The following is a 26,563-nucleotide window of genomic DNA, read 5'->3' on the forward strand; positions in this document are numbered from 1 at the left end:
CAACCCCTATGTGCATTAATGCAGATTATGTGTGTCTAACAAACACTTTTTTTGTGGATCAATCACCTCTTTTTATGATGCAAATGAAAAAAATAAACATGAAAAAAAAATCAGTTAGTAAGATAGAAATAATATAATAATAAAAGTAAAAAAATGATAAACTACATGTTTTGAATAGGAAGTAACACATCATTGGTTTTGAAATGGAGTTTTGGGGTGCACTCTAATTCCCTGTAGTCTCCCTTTAGGTTCTAAAGGAGGTACTTGAGTTCTCCTTGCTGGTGCCCCTTCGGGCTTGCCAGACCCTCAGTCCTAAGCCCATTACAAGCTTATGTGGACCAAGTTAAACTCAAGAGGATACATTCTCTTATGTCTATACGGATAATAAATTCACAAGAAAACATAAGATATATGAATCCTGAAGGTTACTTGCTAGGCCTATACGGAGAATAAATTCTCACGAAGGCGTCGCTTTCACCTCCACTTAAGAGAGGTTTGAGGCTCAGGTATAGAGACTGAGATGAAAATGTTTAATAATCTAAAACCATTAGAAAATGTCAGTACAACTATTTATTTGAAAAATAATCAAAGGTAAGTAATAAGAATCGAAAAATTAACTCGAAATTTAAACTTACAAATTTCACCTAAGAAGACGACCAGAAATTAACCTTAGCCTGACTCATTTACCTTTCCCGAGTAAAGTCGCCAAGTTTTCGCAAACGTCTTTTGGGTGGGCCCAAAATTGGGCTTCGACTTAAATAAAATGTTAGAGTCGCCACCAATCATTTATTCCTTTTTTTAAAAACAGTTGCCTGATAGGACACCATATTACCTAATCTGCGTTTTACCAGAAATGTGTCGGATTCGGGAGTCGTTACAGTCAAGGAGTTACAGTCAAGGAAGGATTAGCACCCTTGTATTGCCCTTTCGGTACAAATTTAATTTCCAGTTGTCCTAATTACAAAAATTGCAAGTTAAATTAGAAGTAAAAATTCGATCCAAGTTACTTACCTTTAATTGATTTAAAATATCCTAAAAACTTCATAAGGAGGTTAGATTATAAAAATAAAATATGGAGTGATTCAAAAAGGAAGATGTAATACCCCAAAAATGTAGACAATGACCAAAATACAAATTTTGAAAGTTTGATGGTCAAAGTAAAAAATTGGGAAAAAGTTTAGGGAATTAAGTGATAATTTCCATAAATTGATAGTTTACTCTTCAGAGTGGGGTTTTATAGAAATCATATGTTTGAATTTGGAATTTAGTAAAGAAAAATTAGAAAGGGTTAAAGCCGATAAGGAATCTGTAATTTCAGTTCGAATTGGAGCTTTACAAAATTTTAAAGGATGTTATAAAATGGTTGGAAATATTATTTTAATATTTTGGATCAGAGAAATTTGGTTTGGAAATAAGCAATTTTTCAGATATAATCGAAATAGTGAAATTTAGTGACTAAAACACAATTTTTGAAAATTCAAGGGGAATTTCGAAAATAAAAGTCAAATTAATTCATATTTGCTTTGTAATATGATAGGGATCATGTGGCTTGGTTTTATGGTAAATAGGAAGATTCATTAAGGGCAAAAATGGAATTTCTTATTGAATGGAATAAAAAAATGGAATTTCTTATTGAATGGAATAAAAAAATGTCATTATAATATATATTGCCATGTGATAGATTTATTTATCATTAAATATCAATCATGGATGAGCATTTCCAGCTTCTTCTTCCTCCAAGGGCCGGCACTTTCAAGCAAGAAAGGTAAACATTTTTAGTTTGAATTTTGAAGATTTTTCTTGAGAATTAGACTCAGTGTGGTTGGGAAAAATGTTCTACGTTCAATTCTCTACATTTTGACATGAATATTACTAGGATTCATGTTCAAGTTCATCTTGAGTTGATGAAGGGGATGTTGATTTTGTGTTTTATGTTGAAGAGTTGAGTAATTTTAAGGAATTGGTTGTAAGAATTGATGAAGAAACTAGGGATGAGGTTAAAGAAAAAAGTTTATATTTTGAATTTTGCTGTGGGTTTGGGAATTTACCAGAAATTATATAAAATAATTTGGAGGTTATTTTTATATATTATGTTCATATATTGATCTAGTTTTGTTTAAAACAAACGGGGATCAATTTCAAGGTGTATACAAATAGATATGAATTTTTAACCAAGGAAAGATCAGAAAAATCAGACATCAGATTCTGCAAAACAGATTCTGTTGATCAACTTTGAAAATTCACCATAAATTGTACAGAATGAAGTTGAATGAGTTCTTTATATGGATAGATTTTTATTCGAGTCTAGTTTTCAACGGAAGAAACGGAATTGAATTCTTGTGTGTATATCAATACAGAATAATGATTCTTTAAAGGTAGTGCGAGTTGTCTGAATATGGAAAATTGATGGGTTGTTGTGTAAGTGTTATAATTGATGTATTTTGCTGGAAAATATTGTTTGAGAATTGAAATGAGTGTTAGATGCGAAATATGACTATTTTTCAAGTTTGATAAGATTGATCATTTAAGTACAACAATTGCATTGTTGGGGTACTTAAATGTAGTTATGCTTTTGTAAAAGCATTTGAATGGAAATAAATTCAATACTGGAATTATTGGTATTAAGAATGTAAGTGATAAAATGGTGAATGACCATTTTGAGTAAATTGAAAAAGTTGGTTCCAATGTTAAAAAGGAATTGTTAAGTATTGAGTATTTTAATAGAAAATGAGTTCAAGTATATTATGGAATTATTTTGGGATATGTTTATGTTAGTACAATACTAACATATGTATCATTATGAATTTGTGATTTATACAGATGTGCTTGATTTGCGATTGAAGCAAGTCAAAGTCAAGTACAAAAGGGTTATTATGGACAATTAGTGAGCATATTGTGGATTTTATAAAGTGTCAAGGTGAGTGCAATACGCATGACATTATACATGGATGTTTTATACATCATCAAGAAGATTGTGATAAGTCGACCTTGTAAATCAACATGATATTATGATATTTTTATAAATTGACATGACATTGATACGTCAAAGTATGAAACTAAAATGCATGATCACTGATTTTTGCATATGATGTTATCATGAACAATATGATTTTTATCATAATGTTATTTTGGGTATGAATGCTCAATGTTAAATTTTGATAAGATACTTTTCCATGGATGGATCAAATAAATAAGACTGTATGCCCAAGTCAGTTATTGAGGGACAGGGTATAGTTGGCATGCCATAGAGTCCACAGCAGGCTGCATACGGACACTAAAGGATACCTAGTGTATATGGTGGGTACAACCTTATATGCCATATGGGACTGTACTTAAGGATACCTAGTACAGATGGTGGACACGACCTTATGTCATACGGGTTATGGTGGACACGACCTTATGTGTCATACGGATTAGCACTACGGTGCTTATATTTGACTCGTGTACCCAGGGTCCTCAGGGTTGTATATTGGCTATTGTCTATTGTTATTATTGTCTATGGTATATGGTTATGGAATAATGACAAGTGTATGTAAAATAAGCTTACGAGCTTATGGATAAATGGTAAGTATATTTGTAAAATAGCTTACGAGCTTATGGTATTAAATGGTAAGTGTATTGGTAAAATAAGCTTACGAGCTTATGGTATTAAATTGTAAGTATTTTGGTAAATAAGCTACGAGCTTATGGGATAAATGGTAAGTGATTTTATTTTATTTTGATCATGGAAAAATATTGGATATGTTAGAAACATGATTTATGGCATTTTGAAATTGACATGGAAATTCATGCATGAATTGTATTGCACTGATTATTTCTAAATTGCTCACTAAGTTTATACTTAGGTGTGATGATTTCACGTAGGTAAAAAGCCAGTAATGGAATAAAGAGTTCAAAGTGATCAAGCATCGAGGAGTATATTTAAATATCAGTAAGACATCCTATGATGGAATTTGATTTAGATAGTGGCATGTAATTAATAATGTTCAATTATTTTGTTGAACAAATTTGGAAACAAAATGGAAACTTTATAGTGAAGAAAGGTTAATTTTTGGGAATTTTATGTATTTTTCGGAAAATACTGTAACAGTGTATCGATACAATGTTCACTGTTCACAGGTACTGTTCACTCTTACTATTCACTATTCATAAAAAAATCTTTTGTTTTAAATTTTTTATAATGAAACACAATTCATATGATATGATATTTATATAATATTATTTACCATTTTAAAGAATTAAAAATTTTAAATCACGATTTTGAATTGAAAATGGTTTTTGAAATTCGGGTGACATCTGTAATCTGTATAGGTATAATTATACGGGTTATGAGTGTTAATTTATTGGTATCAGAGCTACATGTTTAGCCAATTCTAGGACTAAATCGAGGTTGTTTTGAGTAAAAAATGTATACATGCCACTAGGATGTCAAAAGTTGTTGATAGTTGTATATATTGTGATGCTTAGTGAGAGTAAAAGTTATTCTTTACTAATGTATGATGATTATGACTATGTTTAGATGTTGGAATTAAAGACAAAGGTTAGAAAGTTAAAAATGTTGAAAAGAAAGTCGAGATTGAAACTGATAAAAATGGGACACGATATGAATTAGGTAAAACACCTTAGAATGGTGGATGTTATAAGGGATTTTTCTCCATTTTGTGGAAGAAATGCCAAGCTTTCAACGAAGTTTTTGAATTGAAAGAATCGATTAAAAAGTTTGAACGACTTACAGGAAAAATCGAATCGAATGAGGATCCATAGTAGATTTTTGAATCTAGTGATGATTCTAAGTTTCTCCAGGTAGCTTAAATAAGTGAGAATATTTAAGCTAAGCATTAAATTGTTTAAAGCATTTTGATTTGAGTAAGAGGAAATAAATAAGCGGTAATAAGTTGTCCGCTAAAAGTTTACAGAAAGTTGAGTTATTAGTGAATCAAATGGTTATGAGTTGGATTGAGAATAGATATCAAGTCCATAAAACTGGATAGAGTTACCTTGTGAAGGTAAATATGCGAAAATGGATTGTTTAACATTCCATGTTACAATGAATTATTGTTTAGATTGAGATGGATTCTCAAGAACTTGAAAAGTGTCAAGTTCGTAATGATAAAGGAAAATTTTCTTGTAGTGATTTTAGCATTAACTACTATGAAGTTATTGCTACAAATTTATCAAGTTTTATTGTTGAATGAAGTTGACATTTAGACTTTTAGTTGAGATGGAAATGTTTCAACTGTTTGAAAATATTATTTTTGGATATGGAAAAGTTATACAAATTTCTTTAAGAAGGAAATAAGGAATTCTAAAGTAGAAATATTCAATTCTACTTGATATCGAGTGATATTATAGCGGAAGACCCATAGGTCACAGTCATGATACAAGTGTTAGTCAGACAAATAGTAAATGTTCGATAAAGATTCAAGAGCTTATGTTACTGATGAATCCGATGGGATTATCTTACGAGTTTTAGACCATTTTGATCATGAGTTAATTGTGTTTGCATTAAAGTTGGGCTAATGGTCGCAAGAAGCAATTAATTTAGAAGAAAAAAAATTAATGATTGATGAAAAAAAAAATGAAATCATCACTAATGTGATATCAACAATGGTTGCGATTAAGATAATGTAAAAAGGATGCATAGCTTTTGTAACTAAAGTGATAGATACTCAAGTATCTAAAGTAAGATCATATGATATTTCCATAACTTGGGAATTTCCATATGTCTTTTTAGATTTATTATTTGGGTTACCTCCAGATTGAGAGGTGGAATTCAATTGATGGTTATCAATGTATTGATCTTGTATTTATGGGTTCATATCGAACAATTGCAATTGAGTTAAGAGAATAAAGAACCAATTGCAAGAATTGCTAGATTAAGGATGCATTAGGCCGAGTATTTTACCTTGGGTGAACCGGTATTGTTTATAAAAAAATGGATATATGCGATTATGCATAGATTATCGATAGTACACAAAGTAACTATCAAGAACAAGTATCATCTTTGAGGATTGATGACTTGTTGATCAACTTAAAAGGAGCAACAATTTTCTATAAAATTGATATTCAAATGGGTACACTGTTCACGTTACTGTAGTAGTGCATCGATACACAATTTTAATTCGATGTTTTAGTACATCGGTACACTGTTCACGTACTGTAGCATGCATCGATACATTGTTCATGTTCATGGTATAGGTCACTGTTACTATTCACATTCAAAATCATTTGATGATATGATATATTTATATAATATCATTACCATTTTAAATATTTAAAATTTAAATCATGATTTTGAATTGAAAATGGTTTTCGAAATTCGAGTGACATCTATAATCTGTATAGGTATAATTATACGGTTATGGTGTTACAGAAGAAGTACAAAAATTAAATATAACATTTAAATAAAGAAAGGAAAGAGGTACATAGGTACATACATGTCGAAAAGAAAATGAATAAACATAAATTAATTGAATGAAATATCCAAAATAAATAGAGCAATCTAATATCAAATAAAAGAATGGATCACAAATGTTAAAAACAAGAAGTGATGAAGAAAGAGATAAAGAGAAAATTAATTAAATTACAATTAAAATAAAATGCCAATTGTAGGATTAAATATAAACAAAGATAAATTAAAAAAAATAATTAAATTCAAATAAAAATAAAAGAAACAGATAAAATAAAAAAAAGTCGGGTTAAAATCAAATGTAGTGATCTTTTTTAGAAATAATCAAATGAAAATATTTAATGAATAAAGAAAGGACCAAATGAAATAAGATAAAGTGAGTGGCAAATTTAAGAGAAAAATCAGAACTAAAATTAAATTTAAAACAAAAAATGGGTTTTAAAAAATAATTAGGGACCAATTTTGTAATTAGACCCTACCCGTGTGAAAACACATGGATCCTAGGGTGAAATGGTCAGGTTTCAGGTTGGCTATAAAGCCAAATTTTACAAACAAAATTCATTTTTTTCTTCCCCCAATCAATCAAAACCCCTTACTTTTTTTTTCTCTGAAAACGTTCATCGTGTTCTTCATTTTATGAAGAACACTCCACCGGAATTCATATGAACCCAGATTTCGGCCGTCGTTCATCGGCGGCGAAACAAAACCTTTTTTACACCATTCAAGAGCTTTTGTTCCCCTATTTCTAAATCTCCTATTTGTTTTCACAAAAGAGCCTCGTAGAGAACTAGATCTGATGAAGATCTTTCAAAAAAAAGTTCTCTTTGGATCATCGGATTTTTCCTTTTCGAATAAAAAAAAACAAACAAACTCCATACAACCACATGCAAATGAACCGAAAAGAAAGGAAATACCATTTTTATTTCTTCTCTTTCGAAGCTTACAATTGCTTTTACTTTGATCTATAACTTTTGTTTTATTTTACATTTACATGCATTTATAGCCTTAGATTTTTGTTAGTTTAAATTCCTATTTTGACTAAGATATGATCCTGTTTTTGATTTCGAGATGTGTTGTTGTTGTTATTGGAACGAGGACTCTCCATGAGTCCTCAGGCTGACCGACGATTCCCCCTGAACGTGTGGCACTGAAACCCTAACATATGGCCCATGTGGACCATTGGATTGGCTCAGATCCAACGGATCTGGTGCTGTGGTGCTTTTACTTGAATTGAAAACCTTAATTCGTTGGGTCAGGCGAACTTGGGTCGAGTTGGATTGTTGGACTCTTGGTCGGGTTGGTTTGCTGGTCAGGCCTGCCACCCGGTTGGGCTCCTTCAAGCCCTCACTTGGACTCCCTGTTAGACCAAATTACACAAAAACAGAAAATAAATAAAAAGTTAAAAGATAAAAAATAAAAAATAAATAAAAAACAATAAAATAATAAACCAATATAATATATATAATATAATACTATAGTATAATATATAAATATTTTTAAAAACTATATAACATATATTTTCAAAATGTTTTCAAAAATATATATATATATATATATTTTTTCAAATTATTTTCAAAAACTATATATTATATATATTTTCAAAAACTATATATTATATAGGTTTTCAAAATATTTTTCAAAAACTATATATCATATATATATATATTCAAAATGTTTTCAAAAACTATATATTATATATTTTTTAAAATATTTTTTAAAAAACTATGTATTATATATATTTTTAAAATGCTTTCAAAAACTATGTATTATATATATGATTTCTAAAATTATATATTAAATTGAACCCGAAACGAAAATGAGTGACTACACCATCCAAATATAATGATAATGTAATCGAGCGAGCATCGTCCTACCTTATACCATACCTTGTAGAATCTCTGTGCGTACATCCAAAACAGCCTGTCGATTTCATCCAAACAAGATAACAAGGGATACCCATCTACAGTATATAAAAGCCTGACAATCATCTCAAAACTTAAAACCTAGGAGAACAGGATTTTTAGTTGCCATCCCCCTGATACTACAAAATGATGGGGGAACTTACTAAAGGGTTTCTGCAATTCACCAGCCTGCATTCCTCCAAAGGACCTTGCAACGTTCAACTCTCCCGAACAACGAAGCTGTGTGTGACTAGCAAATACAATTCCATTCTTCTATTAATCTGCAATCACAACAAACCTCATTACAGACCACAAACTTCAATGTATTTTGAAATAAACCCCAGATGATGTCATAGGGATTGCATTATATTCTCATGATAAGCTAAAGCATAACTGCTCCCTCACTAGTATCAAAATGGAGGTACTACTAGTAATCAGAAACATTGTTTTGCTCTAATTAAAATAACACATTAACCAACTACAGCAAATAAATTAAAAAAATTAAAAAAGAAAAGAAAAGAAAATTTCCATTAAAAACAAAAGGCTCTAGCCTCTAAGGAACTACTTTATAACAAATTTATCAACCCAATTCCTGGTGAGTTTCTTAGGTAAGAATCAATCAAGTGATAGTACAAAAACAATTGAATAATTGGTAAAAATAAAAAAGTTACCTACAACAATTTCCCACCAGCAACACAAGAAAGTAGACCAATCGTCTCATGAAAATCATGCATAAAAAATTCAATTTCACTTACCCAAAGGCTTAGGCGTAAGATTAATCAATTCAAACAACGTCCATCATGATAATTTTAAGCATAGGCAAAACGTAAGGACCAACTGCAAATGTCACAAAATTTCTGCCAACAAACCTTGTTTTTAGATAACAAGGAACTACACTGCAGGATCTCTTTTGGTTACGTTAGACATGGTGTTAAGGAAAAAACCACCACCTTTAACTCTTTGTTTGGGCACATGAAGTGCAGGACGATCTCTTGCATTCAAAGCTATAATACATCCATCCTTCAGTGTACCACCAGACAGTCCACTTGGTTTCTTGCTAGATTTAAGAAGTTGGTCAGAAGTTGACACTTGCATCAATTCTATAGAGGTTTTTCTACTTCTTGAGTCTTCAGGAGACCGAGACCGAGAACTTAGTGCTTGATCAATGCCACTCATAGTAATGTCATCTTCTCTTTGTGAAGTACTATCTTACTCTAATAATAAGGGTTCGACCAACGACGTTGGTTTAAGTGGTAAGTAGCCTAATATCACTTAAGTAAGTCTTGAATTTGAGTCATTGTGTATTCAGAAAATCCCACTAGGAGATTCACCCCACGACTCGGGTTGATTCGGAATAGTCAAGGCGAAGCCTTGAAAATCGGGAGGGCAATAATAATAATAATAATAAGGGTTTAGCTGATTTTGGTAGCATTTTTTGACTGGCCTGCCTCATTTTGGCCTTTTTACCCGATCTGCGGCGTCTCCCATCTGATTTGGTGGCAATATTACTAGACGAATCAGAACCCATGTTTCGATTAGGAGACTACTTCGATTGATTGGAATCATTTTTAATGGTGCTTTTAGGACTTAGTTGAATCACATTGATCAACTGTTCGCCACTAGATCCTTGCAAAGCACTTTCTTCGTCCTGTATGCTAAATCCTTTTTCATCGACTATTTCACTTTCTTCCTCATCCTCGTCAGAAATGGCATCAGTCGGAATAACCCCATCAAAGAAAAAATGTTTGCACAAAGAGATAACTTCTCCCTTATCTCCATTCACGCTTCTTCACAATAATCTGCACTTCGTGGAAGTACCAACACATTGGGCATCTCCTTCACCTGAAGCAAAGATGTCAAAATAATTCGATTACAGACTACATTCCCAAGGAAACAACACCACACAGCAGCAAATAGCCTAAGATATTTTAGCATACCTATGCTTCCATCCACTGTGGCCCTTCAGCTCCATCCAGAGCACAACCAGCTAAGGTGCCATCAATTAGAAGCTGCTTTATTGCACAATCATCCAAGAGCTGGCTGCTGCCCGTATTAACAAGAAAAGCCCCTAAATGCAAGTAAACCCAAAGCGAAACAAATTTAGACAAGACATAGAATGAATCATAAGTTAAAGAAAAAAGATGATATCAAGATATGAAGTAAATATACCAGGTTTTACATGCGGCGAACATTCAGCGTCGATAATCTGAACAGTTTCATTTGTTAAAGCACAGTGAAGTGATATAAGGTCACTTGGAGCGAGTAAATCGTCAAGTGTATCCATTCTACGGGCAGTTATTGGAAACCTTATAGAAGACCTACTTACTTTTCCATTTTCCTAAAAACATGAATAAGGGGAGATTTATTACAGCATAAAAACGTGAAGATCATTTCCCCTTTAAATCCAATTAACATACCATGCATACAACATAAGATATGCATATACACCCACAAAATAAAAATGTGTAACACCCAAATTTGATCTGACCCAAAATTCAAAGGATTTGAATATTACACGGAACCACCAAAGTGGTTAACCATTTTTTTTTTGAAATCGATCGATTGAAATCATAAATAACCATCCATAATTAAAACGTTAATATTCGAGTTTACAAGTAGAGAGCTCTTAAAATAGCATCACAAAATTGACATCAGAATTTAATAAAAAAGAGTTACGACTCAATTATACAAAAAAGTCTATAAGATACATGCCCATCTAAAATAATCAAGATGTACTCTACAACTCGACTGAATATGGAAATCCAAGTCATGGCGATAAGCTCCTCGATATGGCAACTAAGAACCTGCAAACGAAAATAAATTCCAAACACTGAGCTAGAAGCTTAGTGCCACACAGATAACTCTACTATATTACATGAATCCGTTAAATGCGTATGCCAACAAGTATAGTCAAGAGGCAACAAAATGCACCAAGCATAAATCCTAATAAAGCATTGTTTACATTCGAAGTATATGGTATAGTGGCATTGCCATTAGATAACTAAAGTGCCTTAGCACTAGTATTGAAGTGTCTCAGCACTGATATAGAAGTGCATTTGCACTAATACTAAAGTGTCTTAGCACTGTTGAGAATATATTCAACTATCTCACAAATATATTGAAGCTTGTTGAAGTAGTAATCATGTCTCTAACCCCTTCCCATGCTTTTAACCACTCATTAGGGTTTTTGTCCAAATCAGCACGAGGGTACCGATACTGATCATTTTAGTATCGATATCAAACCTTTAGTATCGGTATCAAAATCGGTCACTGGATTCTAAAGAGGCTCTAGAGTATTGATACCACTTTATTGGAGTACCAATACTATTATTGGTATCAGGTACTGATTTTAAGTTCGATGTCTTAGAAAAATTAATTTAGTATTAAAACTAACCAAGAACCGATACCAAAATTGGCTATTAGAATTTGTAGCACAACGGTGGTATCGATACCCTACCCTTGGTATTGATACCCCAAGTATCGATACCACATGAGCAAGATATTGATACCATTGACTGAAATCCCTTAACTTCGGCCTTTCAGTTAAATGGTACTATTCATCCGATACTGATACCCCAAGCCTAGAAACTCTATTTTTCTCAAGAAAAAGTCATCCCACTCATACCCAAAACCCTCAAAGGCCCTTAAATGTTATTTAAAGCTTATGAGAATTTAAGGGGATCATAATATGTCATATTAGAGTATAATAAACATCTAAATACCCCTTTTCCCTCATGAATCACCAATAACCCAAAATGCACACATATAAGCAAGAAAATTACATATGATGATCTACAAATGGTACAAATGAGTTAGGAGTGTGTTACCTTGACTCTAGTTGCTGAAAAACACCTTAAGGTCACCAAAGCATAAGCTTCTCCATGTTTATACTTTTGGATTTACTAACTTACTTAAGGACTTTAAATGAATTGAAACAAGATCCTAACCCCTAGAAACAAATTAGGAACCTTTTAAAGCTTTGAAACCCAAAATCCTTTTAAAACCATCACCATGACCACCATAGCCAAAACTTGAGATGGTGGGCTTGAAATGAAGCTCTTAGGGAGAAGATTATCATTCTTACCTTAAAAAATCTGGCTTGGACTTGTGGGACAATCAAGTTTCTACCTTTGTGATTCTTATAATGGTGAGAATAAGAGAGAAAAGTGAAAATGAAGAATATACAAGAAGCTCTCCTCTTCCTAATGGGTGATCTCACTCCAATTAAACAATTTCAGCCTTATTTTCAACAAGGGTTTAATTGTTACTTTATCCCTTCCTCTTTTAGTCTCAATTCAAAAATGTCATTTTTATCATTTTTTGGGATCAACCCAAGCCCAAATCTATGTCATACTTAACCCAATTATTTCATGAGGGCCTACCATAATTTTTGAGGTGTTACAACTCTCTCTTCTTAAAAGGAATTTTATCCTCAAAATTTATATGAACTAAATAAGTGTTGATATTATAGTTGCACCGCTTCTTCGATTTCCCATGTTGCTTCCACGACACCATGATTCATCCAAAGGAACATAACCATCAATATCCTCTTGTTATATATTTTCTTGACCTCTCAAGCCAAAATCCTCAATATAAGACATGTCCCGACCCACTTCGATATGTTCTAGCAGGATAACTTGAGACGAGTCAGAATGATATATCCTAAGCATAGACACATGAAACACGTTGTGAATACACTCTATCTCATGTGGAAAAGTTAGATGATAAGCTACTGGACCAATCCTTTTAAGAACCTCATAGGGTCTTATAAAACCGGGGGGGTCAATTTTCTTTACGCCCAAAGCGAAGTACTTTTCTCCAAGGCAACACTTTGAGAAACACTTTGTCCCCTACAACGAACTCTATATCCTTACACTTTAGATTTGCATAATATCTTTATCTATCAAACGCCTCTCTCAATTAACCTTAAATCAAAAGGACTTTTTCTTCTGTATCTCGAATCAAATTTGGCCCAACCAACTTTCTCTCGCTAAGCTCCGTTAAACACAAGGGAGTCTTACACTTTAGCCCGTATAATGCCTCGTAAGGGCCCCTCTAAATACTAGTATGATAGCTGTTATTATAAGAAAACTTGATTAATGGAAGATGATCCTCTTAACTACCCATAAAATTGATAATGTAACACTAAAGAATAGCTTCCAAAATATGGATCACTCTATCAGACTGAGCATCCTTCTGCAGATGGAAGGTGGTACTGAAATATAATTGTGCACCCAAATCTTCATTAAGTGCTTTCTAAAATCTCGAAATGAAACATGACTCTATACCGAAAATGATCGATGTAGATGCTCTATGGAGTCTCATAATCTCCTAACTGTACAATCGAGCTAACTTTTCTAGAGTGAAATCTATTCGCATTGGCATAAAATAGGTTGTCTTGGTTAGCTGATCTATTACTATCCAAATCGTGTTATGTCTCTGGGTCATCATCGGTAAACCGATCATGAAATCCATAGTTACTTTATCCCATTTCCATTGCATCATCTGAATGGGCTAAAGCAAACCTAAAGGAACTTGATGTTATACCTTAACTTGTTAGTAAGCCAAATAGTTTGACACAAGTTTAGATACCTCTATATTCATGCTCATCCACTAATACAATTGTCGGAGTTCTCTATACATTTTTCACCCCTGGGGTGGAATAAGAGTGAACTACAATATGCCTTTTCAAGCATTCTTGCCCTCAATTGTTTGTTTGATGGCATAAACAATTAATCTCTAAAGAATAACACATCTTCCTCTTTTATCTTGAAACTGGGTAAATCACCTAGACAAACTAATTCTACTCTAGCTATCAAACATTTATCAGACTTTTGTAATTCTTTTATCTCCCTACACCATGTCTCCTACTTCAAACTCAATATCCTTGCACTTCAGATCGGTATACGACCTCTGTATGTCATAAGCCTTTTTTTAAATGACTCTGGATCTACTGAACATTTTCTTCGGTTTCTTGGATCAAGTCAGGGCCTACTATCTTGCCTTCATTAAGCTCTGTCCTACACAGTAGAGTTCTACACTTGCACCCATATAAGGCTTTATATGGAGCCATCTGAATACTTTCCTGGAAATTGTTGATGTACGTGGACTCTACCTAATATAGGCTGAATCTACACGCTTTGATTGAAGTGAGTAGATAGCCTTATTGTGTCCCGATCTAGGATTTATAAGTACTGATGTCCTTGAGTTATAAGTTTGGGCTACAATAAAAATAAGAAAGAAATAATATTAATGATGGACTTAAGAAATGGATAATAATAAAAGTAATGAAAATAGAAAGAAATGAAAGAGATGGCTGCTGAATTAAGTGGATGATGATGGTCTTGATAGAGGATGTTGATGGTGTTGATGTTGAAATGGAGATGGTGGTGATGTTGTATCTTAAGCACGCCAAAGAGGAAACTATGCTAGAAAGCACAATCTCGATCTTCACAAACTTACTTGAGGGGTGGTGATAGTGTCTTCAACCCACTAGATATAAATCTAGGAATTTAGGAATCAAGATAAAAGGTATGACGCCATAAGTATATGAATTATACTTGCTTAATCGATAAAGTTCACAAAGAACTTTGAAGAGAAATTAACTCACAAGAGTTTGTTTAATATATGAGATGAGATGATTACAAATGAAGGCAAGCCTCTCAATTTATAGGAAATGAGAGGGCTTGGTCGAATAGTCTCTTAATTATTCGGCTAGATACATGACTTTAGGAAAGTACATAATGCTTCAAAATGAAAGGAGAAGTACCTTGGCTTGGTGATGGTTCGACTAACCCTTTATGAAGTGCCTTGATGTTTCAGCAAAAGGTAGGGAGACATCTCCCTTGGGCGAATGTGCATGTTGGTTCAACTTGGCACCAAAGTCATCTCCTTGGCCAAATAATGATGTGCCTCCTCATGCTTGGTGCCAAAGCTATCATATACAAGGCATGTGGTGTGGACGAATAGTCATGGAGCTTTGTATCATGTCCTTTGATGTTTTAGGCCTCCAATGGGTGTGATCTCTTCACCAATGTGCTCCTTGGTGAAAGGGCATCTTCATGGGCAATATTATTCATGAAAGGTCACAATGTTTGGAAAGGTAACCTTTCATGTTTGAGCTAGTTCGGAGGTGAATGTGATGGAGGTGAGTTATAGCATGGTGAACATTATGGCAGCTCCTTGTGAAAAGGTACCTCTTGAGATGAAAACAATTCACGAAAAGGTAGGATTTCATAAATTTTGACTTAGGACATATTTGAAGTGTCCTAAGTGGTGATGATAATGGTGCAGCTCCCCAGCTGAATTGAAGTCATCTTGTAGATCAAATCTTTAGCTCAATCCAGCTATGACATCACGGGTCTCTGGAAAACTTTTCACCAATGGTTCCTTATGCTCTCCTAGATGTCCCTATGTAAGTTTCCTTGCTGTTGCATGCTCCATTTAGCTCCAATTTAGCTCCCAAGTTGTGGCTGAATATACCTACACACATAGCATAAATAATTAAGTTAAGTATGTGAACTTATATAATGTGTATAAGATAGAAATGTGTACTATAGTATATAATAATAACGTATGCCTCACATAGTAATGAATAAGTTATTATCATTATAGCTATATATGTAATATATGTATATGAATATAACTATGTTATGGCATATGAAATAAGCATCATTATGTATAAAGATAGAAAGTTTATTCCCTTGAAAGGTTGGAATAACCAATTTGAACATAATGTTGAATTGGATCACATCATTATGCACTTCTTTTAATCGATTTGTGCTCAAATCGAAAGGCTTTCTTTTTCTAAGGTCCTTCCATCCATTAGAATCAACAAGTACCTTTATGAAATGGTTCATGTTCTTGGAATGAATGCTTGAAAAATCCATGGCCTGAAAAGAAAAAAGACTTTCATAAATAAAAATGTGATCAAACATAATTAAAGTTAAATTGTACTCCCTGTTAGATGAATGTTCAAAGTTCATGTCTATTGAAGATATTTTGCCTTGAACGTTTATGTCTTTTATCATTCCAAAAGTCATGTCCCTCAGTTCCTCAAGAGATGTATCGAATCATGAAAGGTGATGACTCTTGGAATGGTGATGTCCTTATAATCCTCATAAGTCACGCTCTTTGGATGAAGAACCGTCTCCCTTTGCCTTTCATTAGACGCAACTCTTGATTCATGAAAGGTCACGTCCTTTAGCCTCCTAAATTGATAAGTTTTGTTGCTTGGGACATCCTTCAAGTCAAAGGAAATTTCTGCATTTTCAATGTTAGAAAAATCATCAATCTTGCGTCTCGATAATAATTATTTCTGTAACAAGCACTTAGATGTATAAGCACTTGTTTTTGGACTAGTTTCCTCCTTACTTGATGTCGATTTTCCTTTCCTCATGACCTCAACACTTTGTTTCATCTTGATTTAATCAATTTGGACTTGCTTAGGCATCAAAGGTGTAAGGATAATTTTCTTCCCTCCATGTTTGAACGAATATTGATTGGTAAAATAATCATGGATGGTCCTCTTATCATATTTCCATGGTCTTCCAAGGAGTAAATGGCTAGCATGCATTGGAACAACAGCGCACATAACCTCATCCTTGTACTTTCCAATTGAAAAAGGAACCATCACCTGTTTATTGACGTTAAGTTCTCCTTGTTCATTAAGCCATTGTAGTTTATAGGGATTTGGATGCTTCAACATTTTCAATCCCAATTTCTACACCATGATGGTACTTGCCACATTGGTACAACTTCCACCGTCTATGATCATGAAACACTCCTTTTCATTCACATGGCATCGGGTATGAAAGATGTTCTCACGTTGTGCATTGTCTTCTAACAATTGAGTACTCGGGCTTCTTTTAACCACTAAAGCTTTGCCTTCTACGGGAGCCCTTATAACCTATACATTTTCTCATTTCGGTCCTAATTTTTTTAATAAATTTAATTCTTCAATTAAATTGTGACACTTTTCATCACCTGATTAGAGACATTTTTTAAAATTTTATTAAAATATTAATCTAATTAATTTAATAAAATTTCAATCCAATCAGAAGACAACAGTTGAAGAATTTGTTTTACCGCTCAAGGAAATCAATCAAGGGTCTCAAATGAGGCTTTTGCACGCCTTAACCACTTAGCCACTCCCCACATTTGTTAATATCATAATACATAAATTATATAACTTGTTAAAGTTTAGACAGAAAATAAACTAAAATAACATAAATTGGAATTTAAACCCAAGATCTATTAGAAACCAACCTTAACCAATAGGCTAAATCTAATATTTTTGAATTATTTACAATATAATAATAATAATAATAATAATAATAATAATAATAATAATAATAATAATAATAATAATAATAATAATAATGGATAAGTGAGGACTTAAACCTAGGATAAGTGAGGACTTAAACCTAGGTCAAGTTAGAATATGAAAGCACTTTAATTACTAAAATAAGTCTAGTAATTTATTTATAATTGGTCTAAGATTTTAATTTTATTATTTTCATATTTATTTTAATGATTATATATATGAAATCATTTAAAAATAATTTAATATTCAAATTATATTCATAAGAAAAAAATATTTAAGATTCAAATTATAAATTTATCTTTTGATTTTAAATTGTGCTCGTGAGTTCAAGTATGTTAAATAGATTTTTAATTTAATTTTAACTATAATTTCATATATATATATATATATATATAATTATTAAAAATAAATTAATTTAAAAGTATTAATATCTTAAATCAATTATAAATAATCTATTAAATTTATTTTAGTGATTTAAGTGATATCATATTTTCAATTAGCTTATGTTTAAGATCTCACTTATCCATTTTTGTTTCTTTTTTTTTTCTATCATTAACTATAATATGTAGTAATATATATGAAATGTTGTAATTAAATCTCAAATATTAGATTTAGCTTATTGATTGAGGCATGCTTGGTTTCTAATAGAACTTGGCTTCAAATCCAATTAATGTTATTTTAATTTTTTTTCCTGCCTAAACTTGAACAGGATATATAAATTATGTATTAAGATAATAACAAATGTGGGAATCGGCTCAGTGGATAACACTTGCAAAGGCTTCCTTTGAGATCCAAGTTTAATTCTCCTAAGCTGTAAAACACATTCTTCAATTATTTTTCTTTAATTCAGAAGGTGACACGTGTCACCTTCTAATTAGATTGAATTTTATTAAATTAATTAGATTGAAATTTAAAAAACTCTCTAATTAGGTGATGACATGAGTCATGTTGTGATTGGGGAATTAAATTTATTAAATTAAATCGAAATTAGGATAAAAATGAGAATATATTTAAGTTATAAGGACTAAATATATAATTATACTATTTGTTAACTTTCATGTGAGCACATGTTAAATGTAGGTGACTATATTGAAATCAATTAAATAGTTAGACGATCATATTGATGGAATTTTAAAAATAATGATCATATTGACACCAATTCCATAATTAGGTGGTCGTTCAAGTTGTTTACCCTTTCATTTATTTAGTTTAACAGAAATATCTGCGTGAACCAGGCCACTCCCATCTTTGACAACCCGCCCACGACGATCCATGACAACACACAAATGGACATAGCTACGCCCATCACTAACCCAGTGACTTTGCTCCACTCCGTTGAAGGCTCAAGTTAACCACCGCAACCCTCCAGCGATGGCCAACCATGACAATAGGCAAAACTGGACTCACCAACGGCTTATAATCGAATCAACAACCATCGGCGGTGATGACCACCACGACAGCCTCTCTCCCCGAACAAAATCCCTCATTTTTCCGTTCAACTCCAATGAACCGAACACTAACAAAAATTACCTTGCAAATATAAATAGGGAGGCTAACGATCCAACAGCGAAAACTGGAGCGGCGGTGATGGCAACAGGACCCAAGCAACAACGACGCCTTCCCCTTTACACTCTTTCTGGTTCACGCAAAAATCAATGAAAACCCTTCCTTATTATTTGATTTATTTCGTTTTTTTCTTAATTTCCTTTGTTTCCTGAGATTATTTCTTTATGTTTTAAATTAAATAAATTAAAAATAATAACTCCAATAAGATGCTGACGTGTTAAGATCTTATTAGAGAATTAAATTTAATAAATTAAATTAAAATTAGAATTAAATTGATAATACGTGTAATATTAGAGAATTAACTTTTCAAGGCTTAATATTAAAATAAGTACCCAAACTTTCATGAATAGGTGTTTAAAGTATTTTTTAATTCATCCATGTACCTAACGTTACAACTTTAGGTGCTTGAGCTGTCAACGGTGTTAATTCCCCCTGTTAAGTGACTTGCGTCACAATCTAATAATTTTAAAAGTTTTATTTAAAATTAAACGGTTAACATTATATATTAGAAAAAATATTTTTTTGAAATAACCTCAAAACTTTGAAAATTTTCATTTCAACCCTTAAACCCACGCCTACCATCACCCTTTGTTGTCGATGAAGCTCCACCCGACCTCACCTCTCTCATCCGACCAAAACCCCTATGAAATCGTGACCGATCAACGGTTGATCGATGACGAGTTGACGTTTTATATCCCACAAACCATAAGATGAAAATTCGTGATCCCACGCGATTTCGACGGCCAAACGACAACAACTACGACGACGTATGACTAGACATATGGCAGAGACTACATTGGCGGTGGTCGTCATGGCCAAGAAGGGCGGTGATAGTGGGCTAAGGTTATGATTTGGGATTTTTGGGATTTTTGGGCTTTTTTATAATTTAAGAGAAATTAATGTTTTTTATAAATAAAATAATACTTTTGATAGTTTTTAAAAATAAATTTCAAAATACCAGATTTTGAAATGTGTCACTTAACGGAAGAAATTAAGGTCGTTAATGGCCCGAGCACCTAAAATGGTAACATTTATAATGATAGGCACCGAGATTAGTCAAAAAAATACTTTAGGTACATAGCGGTATAGTTTGGGCACTTATTTTAGTATTAAGTCATTTAATAACAGTCACATTACCTCATCCATTAAAATTTAACATTCATTGACTTGATTGAAACATTTTAATAATTGGGTGGTTTGATCGATTGAAGAAATCAAAATATCGATAGTCAAAATGAAAGCGAGTAATATTTGAGTGGTCACCCATATAATTTACCTCAAAAGATATAAAGACTGCTATTTTTAGGGATAAAATTGGAAAGAAACTTCAGAATGAACCAAAATATAAAGGATTAATATAAAAAATATTATTTTTTAATATAGGCGTTTAAATTTTTTAAATTAATGTAGTCTTTTTAACATTTCCGATGCTACGATTTTAAGTATATGGTGGTCTGTCACCATCTCTAAAGAAATTCGCTAAAATTCAATTAATCAAAATTTGACATGATGTCTTTTAAAAATTTTAAAATTTCTTTTAAAAATTTAAAAATATTATAACTTTTTTAAAGAAAAAACTTCCAAAATTTCTCTAAAATCACAAAAATCTTTAATCTTAAAGAGTCAGTTTCATTCAACGACTGATCTCATCGTTGTTGTCGCTATCGCTGATAGGCCACGTCGTTCCACAAGACTCCGTAAACCAAATCCCAAATATTTGGGATGATCCGTTACGTGAAGAAGGCATGCAGCTTGACTGGGTCCGTGAGCATCTACGCAGGAGGCGCGCATGAAGTCAGCACGAACGCACGAAGCGGATGATTTCCGTTAGTGTCATTCTATTTTTAAGCTTTGTTTTATTCTGTTTTAGGCTCTGTTTTCATGAGCAGCAGTTTCGGTTCTTAGTCCGCAAGTCAGTCCGCATTTCTATTATTGTTTCCTTTTATTTCGGTGTAATTCTGCTATTTAAGCAGAAGAGAATTATTAATGAAGTATCAATCATTGTTGAGTCAATTTGTGGTACTTTCTCACCAGAAGAGAACAACTATCCTAGCATATTTAATTTATCATCTGTGTTGGGACCTATCAATTGGCCTCAGAGCCAGGTTCATTTTACTATGGGAACCAATAAAGAAAGAATTGAACATCTGGAGGTCGGACTCGGTGAAGTTCAAGAGGGGCTACACCGGATGGAGCTGGGCATGGCGGATCGATTGCGACACGTTGAAGAGACTCTTAACCGTCTCTCCGAGGTGCTCCTTGCCAACCAAGAACCTCCAAACCAAGGTAATCAAAACCGTGAAGGTCACAATGGGGGACGACTTGTGGTATCCTCCAAAACAGCAAAATTAGAATTTCCACGATTTTCAGGAGACGATCCTACGGAATGGTTCAACCGAGTAAACCAGTTTTTCGAGTTCCAAAATACTCCCGACAACCAAAAGGTTTCTTTAGCATCTTACCATTTGGAAGGAGAAGCCAACCAGTGGTGGCAATGGATTCGCCGGACTTTTCAAGACGAAGGTCGAGTTATTTCATGGATCGATTTTGAAGAGGAACTCTGGGCGCGTTTTGGGCCATCAGACTGCGAAGACTTTGACGAGGCTCTGTCCCGTATTCGGCAGACGGGTTCCCTGCGTGATTACCAACGGGAATTCGAACAATTAGGCAACCGGGTCAAAGGTTGGACACAGAAGGCTTTGGTGGGCACCTTCATGGGTGGTTTGAAGACAGAAATTTCGGATGGAATCCGTATGTTTAAACCACAAACTTTGAAGGATGCTATACGTTTTGCAAGGATGAGAGATGATCAACTAATGAGACAAAGGAGGATCTTACGACCTGGCCCTCCATTACGAGCTCCCCCAGTTCTTCCACCAGCAAATCGGGCAGCACCTGGCGCTCCAGTTCGACGACTGAGTTGGGAGGAAATGCAGCGACGACGTCTTCAAGGTTTATGTTTTAATTGTAACGAACGTTTTACTGCAGGTCATAGATGTCAAGGGCCCCGGATACTAATGTTGGAGGGCTACGAGGACAATAACAACGTTATCTATGATGAAGTCAATGAAGAAAGAAATACGGGAAGACACCAGGAGGAGAATCTAGAACCAGAGATTACATTGCATGCATTAACGGGCTGGTCAGCGCCCAAGACCATGCGAGTAGCAGCTAGAATCGGTGACCACGACGTCATTATATTAATTGACAGCGGATCGACTCACAATTTCCTGAGTGAGCGTTTAGCTAACTTGCTGCGATTACCGGCGATTCCAACAGAGATTTTTCCCGTTCGGGTTGCCAATGGAGAATCTCTTAGATGTCAAGGAAGGTTCGAAGGGGTACGAATCAATTTGCAGGGCACTGTGTTTTCCTTAACTCTTTATTCCCTACCTCTCACAGGATTGGACGTAGTACTTGGGATTCAATGGCTTGAATTACTTGGTGCCGTGGTGTGCGACTGGAAACAGTTGACCATGGAATTTTTATGGGAAAACCAACCCAGGAGATTAGTCGGCGTCGACGGGCAAGACATCCAAGCCGCGTCACTCAAGGAGCTAACCAAGAATTGTCGCCCCAGTCAAACGCTGTTTGCGTTATGCTTCCAGATCGCTCAAGCGGAAACACCGATGAATATTCATCCAAGCATGCAAAAATTATTGCAGGAATTTTCTGATCTGTTCATAGAGCCCTCATGCTTACCACCACCAAGGGAAGTTGACCACTGCATTAATCTTAAGGAAGGAACCGAAGCAATAAACGTTCGACCTTATCGGTACGCACATTATCAGAAAAATGAGATCGAAAAACAGGTCCAGGATATGCTGCAATCGGGCCTTGTTCAAACCAGCACTAGCCCATTTTCATCACCCGTATTGCTAGTAAAAAAGAAAGACGGGAATTGGTGCTTTTGCACAGATTACCGGGCACTCAACGCCGCAACCATTAAAGATCGATTTCCGATACCAACAGTAGATGATATGTTGGATGAGCTCCACGGTGCTGCATATTTTACCAAACTCGATCTGCGAGCGGGCTACCATCAGGTACGCGTTAAACCAAATGACGTCCATAAAACTGCTTTTCGGACACATAATGGTCATTACGAATACTTAGTAATGCCGTTCGGTTTATGTAACGCACCTTCAACACTTCAAGCTATCATGAACTCCATCTTTCGTCCGCATCTTAGAAAATTTATATTAGTTTTCTTTGATGATATTCTAATCTATAGTCCGGATTGGGACCACCATTTATTACATGTTAAGCAAACCTTTGAAATATTAAGGCAGCATCGATTCTTTGTAAAATCTAGCAAGTGTGCATTTGGGCAGCAAGAACTGGAGTACTTGGGCCACATCATCACTAGTCAAGGCGTGAAAGTGGATGACAAAAAAATTGCTGCTATGGTAGCCTGGCCACAACCCACTAACATTTCGGAACTACGTGGTTTTTTAGGCTTGACAGGTTATTACCGGAAGTTCGTCAAAAACTACGGTATCATAGCTAGACCTCTCACCAATCTTCTCAAAAAGGGGCAATTCGGATGGCATGAGGAAGCTGGACGTGCCTTTCTTGCTCTCAAACGGGCCATGACGACCACTCCTATACTGGCCATGCCAAACTTCAATGAATCTTTTACTATTGAAACGGATGCGTCGGGAGAAGGCATCGGAGCAGTTCTATCTCAACGTGGCAAGCCAGTGGCATACATGAGCCGAACTCTCGGAGTGGCTAAGAAATCATGGTCGACGTACGCTAAGGAAATGTTGGCTATCATCGAAGCCATACGTACGTGGCGGCCTTACCTTCTAGGCCAGAAATTCTATATTCAGACCGATCAATGCAGCCTCAAATATTTTTTAGAGCAGCGAATAGCAACTCCGGAGCAGCAAAAATGGGTCGCTAAGCTGTTGGGTTACGATTATGAAATTACATACAAACCAGGCCGAGAGAACTCTGCAGCTGATGCTCTCTCTCGAAAACAGGGCAGTCCCGTCCTTCAAAATATTTTTTTTCCGCAAGTTAGCTTGTGGGAAGAAATTAAAAGAGCTGCAGAAAAGGACCCCTACATCCAAGCAAAAAGCCGTGTGGCCACAGAACAACCTGGAAGTTCGTATACGTGGTGCAAAGGACTCTTACGCTACAAAGGCAGGATTATTGTTCCAAACGACACAGCTTTACGGGCTAAATTGCTGCACGAGATGCATGACACCAAGGTGGGGGTCATTCGGGTGTCTTACGTACATTTAAGAAGCTGGGACAACAATTTTACTGGCCGGGGATGCATGGAGCAGTGCAAAACTACGTAAAGGGATGTGAAGTTTGCCAGAAAATTAAAACCGAAACCTTGACTCCAGCTGGACTCCTTCAGCCACTACCCATTCCGTGCCAAGTATGGGACGACATCTCCCTAGATTTTATTGAAGGGTTACCGACCTCACAAGGAAGAGACACCATAATGGTAGTTGTCGACAGATTCAGTAAGTCCGCACATTTCCTAACCTTAAGCCATCCTTTCACTGCAAAAAATGTGGCAGAAAAATTTGTCGAAGGCATTATCAAGCTTCACGGAATGCCCAAGTCAATTGTTAGTGATCGGGATCCGATTTTCATCAGCAATTTTTGGCAAGAATTCTTCAAGATGTCGGGCACCAAACTGAAGCTCAGTTCCTCATACCATCCCCAAACGGATGGCCAAACGGAAGTCATCAACCGTTGCGTCGAACAGTATCTACGGTGTTTTGTTCATCAGTGGCCACGGAAATGGTGTTCATACTTACCATGGGCTGAATATTGGTACAATACAACATACCACATTTCGACTGGAATGACTCCTTTCCAAGCGCTGTATGGGCGGTTACCACCCTCTATTCCGACGTACAAAGATGGTCTCTCTCCAGTAGACGAAGTTGACCAACAACTCATGCGCCGAGATGAACTGCTACGGCAATTAAAGGTTAATTTAGAGAGATCGCAGAATCGAATGAAGTAGTTGGCAGATCGAAAACGGAGGGACATTACGTTCAATATCGGTGACTGGGTGCTGTTGAAGCTACATCCATATCGCCAGCAAACGGTCTTTAAACGGATCCACCAAAAACTTGCTAGCCGTTTTTTCGGACCCTATCAGATTCTCGAGAGAATTGGGCCAGTCGCATATAAATTAAATCTGCCGGAGGAAGCACGCGTTCACCCGGTGTTTCATGTATCGCTACTTAAAAGCTACCAGCTTAATGAGGACGTCAATCGGGAGAGGGCTGAAACTAAACGAGTGGAGCTACCACCTTTCTCCGACGATGGGGTAGTCATCTTAGAACCTCAAACTATTTTAGATTACCGATGGCTCAAGCAAGGGACTCAGCTGGTTGAAGAAGGCTTGGTGCAATGGAAACACCTTCCACCCGAAGAGGCAACGTGGGAATCAACAGCAAAGCTGAAGGAAATGTTTCCGCGTCTGGACCTTGAGGACAAGGATCCGCTTGTTGGGGGAAGTAATGATAGGCCACGTCGTTCCACAAGACTCCGTAAACCAAATCCCAAATATTTGGGATGATCCGTTACGTGAAGAAGGCATGCAGCTTGACTGGGTCCGTGAGCATCTACGCAGGAGGCGCGCATGAAGTCAGCACGAACGCACGAAGCGGATGATTTCCGTTAGTGTCATTCTATTTTTAAGCTTTGTTTTATTCTGTTTTAGGCTCTGTTTTCATGAGCAGCAGTTTCGGTTCTTAGTCCGCAAGTCAGTCCGCATTTCTATTATTGTTTCCTTTTATTTCGGTGTAATTCTGCTATTTAAGCAGAAGAGAATTATTAATGAAGTATCAATCATTGTTGAGTCAATTTGTGGTACTTTCTCACCAGAAGAGAACAACTATCCTAGCATATTTAATTTATCATCTGTGTTGGGACCTATCAATCGCCAACTGATTATAACCTCCATCCTCAAAATTTTATAAATCTATAAATCCAAACACTAAATCCTAAATCTCTTTGCGTGTGGGTTATGTGGGGACTACAATGGTGGCCGATAGATGAATGGATGATTGTCGACAAATAATATGGTCGACGATATGATTTTAGGGATATTTTTAAAATTTTATTAGTTTTGGATATTTTCTAAATAATAAGAAAATTTATTTTTTAAAATTAGGAATTTTATTTTTTAAAATAAAGAAAATTAAAATTTAGATCACGTGTCACACATTAATTGGATGGCTGCTTTTTAATAGATTTTCTTACGGTCGTGACAAATTAGAAATTTGAAATGATAAAGTTGAAAACATTAGACACTTATACTAATCGAAAAATCTTAGATATCTAAATGAAAAATAGATATAGTTTTAATATTTTTTTATATTA

The 26,563-nt window shown here is 34.8% G+C and overlaps 1 pseudogene; it reads right to left on the minus strand.

The window, feature by feature from the left end:
* Positions 1–7,491: 7,491 nt before the first annotated feature.
* On the minus strand, positions 7,492–18,909 carry LOC120215669 (annotated as a pseudogene).
* Between the last annotated feature and the right edge of the window lie 7,654 nt (positions 18,910–26,563).

The sequence above is a fragment of the Hibiscus syriacus genome, unplaced genomic scaffold (genome assembly GCF_006381635.1).
Source record: "Hibiscus syriacus cultivar Baekdansim isolate YM2019G1 unplaced genomic scaffold, ASM638163v2 tig00110151_pilon, whole genome shotgun sequence".
In the NCBI taxonomy this organism is placed as follows: domain Eukaryota; kingdom Viridiplantae; phylum Streptophyta; class Magnoliopsida; order Malvales; family Malvaceae; genus Hibiscus; species Hibiscus syriacus.